Here is a 3,214-nt window from a genome sequence, read left to right on the forward strand (position 1 = left end):
AGCATCCCACCAGCAGATGGATAAGACTACTTTAATCTTTTGGGTACAAATTTTGAATAGGAGACAAAACTGAAAACTGTTGAATTGACTACAAGATAAAACTGTGGTAAAAATTTAAGGTTGTTTTCTAATGTTTATAGTGAATAGCATCCACAGAAACAAGTAAAAACATGTACTGTCAATGGCTATATTGAATAAAAAGAAAAAAAGAATTGGAGACAACAAAGGTAGACAAGAGAGTTCAACCATGGATAAACCATACATTCAAGCAAAAGTAATAATTCATCATAATAATATATAGTCACTAAGAAACAAGTTTGATAATCCTTAAAAGGGAGACCAAAAACTATAATTGCTTGGCTGGAGACAGTAATAAACAATTCAGCTCTCTGCAACATTTGATTTACTATATAATCCATCTCTTATATCTATAACTTGAAACAGATTAAAATGTTGCCCATATCTTCCTCTGTACCTGTTAAAAACCAAAATATATCAATCATTGCATTGGTCCAATTCAGGGAGATTTTGATTAAGTAGCAAAGGTACCTTTATAAGTATATATCCTGATTGGCAAACAAGTATTAGTAATATAGAGACCCTGTAGAAATAACAAACATGTTAAACCTTTGAATTGGAATGTTTTTGTCCAAATAGGCAATTATACAATACCTAGCCAAATTCGAGATTGTCATCACTAAACAACCTCTACTTCATCATGAGTACTGCAACATGGTATCAAAGCTGAGTAATGATTTACCTAGAAGCTTGGTCAGCTAGTTTTATGACTCAAACATAGGCAGAAATTAGTAGCGTTTATCTAACGTTTATGCCTCAAGACCAGGCTAAAAAGGATGACCAGAACCCTATTGTTATTGATGAACATGGTAAGTACTCAAACCATAAACAAATTGGTATAATGATATTTCCTTGAAAGGCTCACTAAATTGCCTGATGGTATTTTACAGCAAAGTTGGCATGATCAATTCTGCCCAGAAATTGTTTGACAAAATGCTAGAACTAAAATGTCGTCCTACTATATTAAATTGTAGAACTAAAATGCTAGAACTAAAATGCCAGAAATTGTTCGACATTTAGCCCTTCTTCTTCAAGTGTTCTTTACTAGTCACATTACAGAAAACAAAAGCATAAAAAATCAGCATTGTAACAACAAACGAGAGGTGAATTCATTCTAAAAGTTGAAAAGTAAAGAGATTTTGAATGGGAGAAGAAATAAAAATATGGGTTTTGAATGGGAGAAGAAAATCTCCCAAAGAGAAGCACCAGTGGTAGAGAAGAGAAGAAAATATACAAAAGAAATAATGATAAAAATCAATCCCATAATAAAGACAAACAAAAATATACAGAAGAAGAAAAGAAAAAGATAAACTCACCGGTGGTGGAGAAGAGGAACAAAGAACCAGAGACTTCTTAAGTGGAGAAGAGGAACAAAGAACCAGCGATGAAAAAGAATAAAGAACCAGTGATTAAGAGATGAAATCAAAGTGCTTTCTGGATGAAAATAAAGAACCAGCGTTGTGTTTGGCTAAAAAAGTAAAATACCAGCCCAAAAGCACTTTTTGGCTAAAAAAGCTAAGAAATTCTGCTTTTTCATCTGCCCAAAAGCACTTCAAATAAGTTGAAAATTTGCTATTAGTGAAGTCTATTCCTTATTGCTTTTTAGGGAAAACTACTTTTACATGCGAAAACTCATCTGAAAAGCATTAAAGAACACAACCTAAGGCACAAAAAAAATATCATTTGGGAATTTTGTTAAACACTTAACAATTGGTGTACAAGGATTTTAGTTAAAAAATTTAAGAAAAGGTTTAGGAAAAGCAAACCCCCTGCATCAAAACACAAATTTTATAGTACATATCAACCCAATAATCCATTAAGAATGAAAATTTCAGCTTACATTGTACAAAATCAAAAGTTTGAAAATTTTGAGTTTACCTTAAAAAGTATTGAAATAGGAAAAATCTCAAAGCAATATTGAATAAATCTTGAAGAAATAGTGTTGGATAGTGTTTCAAAGTCAAGATTTGATGAGAAAATCAATAAATTTGAAGAAACTTTGGATATGAGATGAGAGGTTTTCGGAGAAGATAAATTTTTTAAAGGTTTTGGAAATCTGTTTTGCTAACCACGGTTTAGGTGCCCTTAAAGTCCCTGTGGTATCGATATTTTTCTTACGAGTATCGATATTTTATAAAAGTATCGATATTTTTTAAATGGTATCGATACCAAATTGCATTTCTGTTTTCGAAGTGCAATAAAATTACAAAAACGAGATTTTTAGGTCCTAAAGGGTTCTAAGGGTCCTAAAATGACTCTAATATCATTCCTAATGGTTTCTTAAGCATGAAAATGCATAATGTACGCATGATGCATATGGGTAATGAAGAAACAAAAAATGACCAAGTTAATAAAATTTAGTCTATTCTAGCAAGTTCAAGAGCAAAAAAAAAAAATTAAGTCATGTTAGACTAATAAGGTCATATAAATCATGCACATATACTTTTGCAATCAATTTGAAGTTATAAAATGGTTTTAAAACAAAAAAAAAGGACTAAAATTCATTTGAACACAAAATTAAGGCAATGTAGTAGTATCTAATTCTCCTCTTAGTGTCCAAAATCTTTCTTTGTCTAAAGGTTTTGTAAAAATATCTGCTAATTGATTTAAGGTGTCAAAAAACTCTAGAATTATTTCTCCTTTTCAGACATGATCTCTAATAAAATGATGCCTTATTTAAATGCGTTTAGTCCTAGAATGTTGGATGAGATTTTTAGTGAGACAAATAGCACTAGTATTGTCACACTTGATAGGAACGATATCTATATCAATTCCATAGTCCTTAGGTTCTTGTTTTATGCAAGCTAAAGGATGAGTTTCTAGGACACCAAAGACTTAAATTAGGACTGCCTTTAAGGTATTTAAAGATTCTCTTAAGGGCTTGTAAATGTGATTCCTTAGGACAAGATTGATAACTAGCACATAAGCATACACTAAATATAATATCGGGTCTACTTGTGGAAAGATGAAACAAAGAGCCAATCATTGACCTATACAATTTTAAATCTACACATTTACCTTCCTCATCTTTGTCGAGCTTTGTAGAAGGGTTCACTGGTGTAGCTTGTGGTTTGAGATTGTCCATCCCAAACTTCTTGAGCATTTTCTTTGTGTACTTAGCTTGATTAATGAAGTT

The 3,214-nt window shown here is 31.5% G+C and overlaps 1 long non-coding RNA gene across 1 annotated transcript; it reads right to left on the minus strand.

Annotated features, from left to right (window-relative positions):
* Window positions 1-240: 240 nt before the first annotated feature.
* On the minus strand, window positions 241-1,732 carry LOC107909866 (uncharacterized). Its single transcript, XR_001687384.2, has 3 exons — window positions 1,395-1,732; window positions 550-601; window positions 241-475 (listed from the first exon to the last, which is right to left on the minus strand). It is a non-coding gene; the product is annotated as an uncharacterized lncRNA (long non-coding RNA).
* Between the last annotated feature and the right edge of the window lie 1,482 nt (window positions 1,733-3,214).

Source organism: Gossypium hirsutum, chromosome D02, assembly GCF_007990345.1.
Source record: "Gossypium hirsutum isolate 1008001.06 chromosome D02, Gossypium_hirsutum_v2.1, whole genome shotgun sequence".
NCBI classification, from domain to species: Eukaryota; Viridiplantae; Streptophyta; class Magnoliopsida; order Malvales; family Malvaceae; genus Gossypium; species Gossypium hirsutum.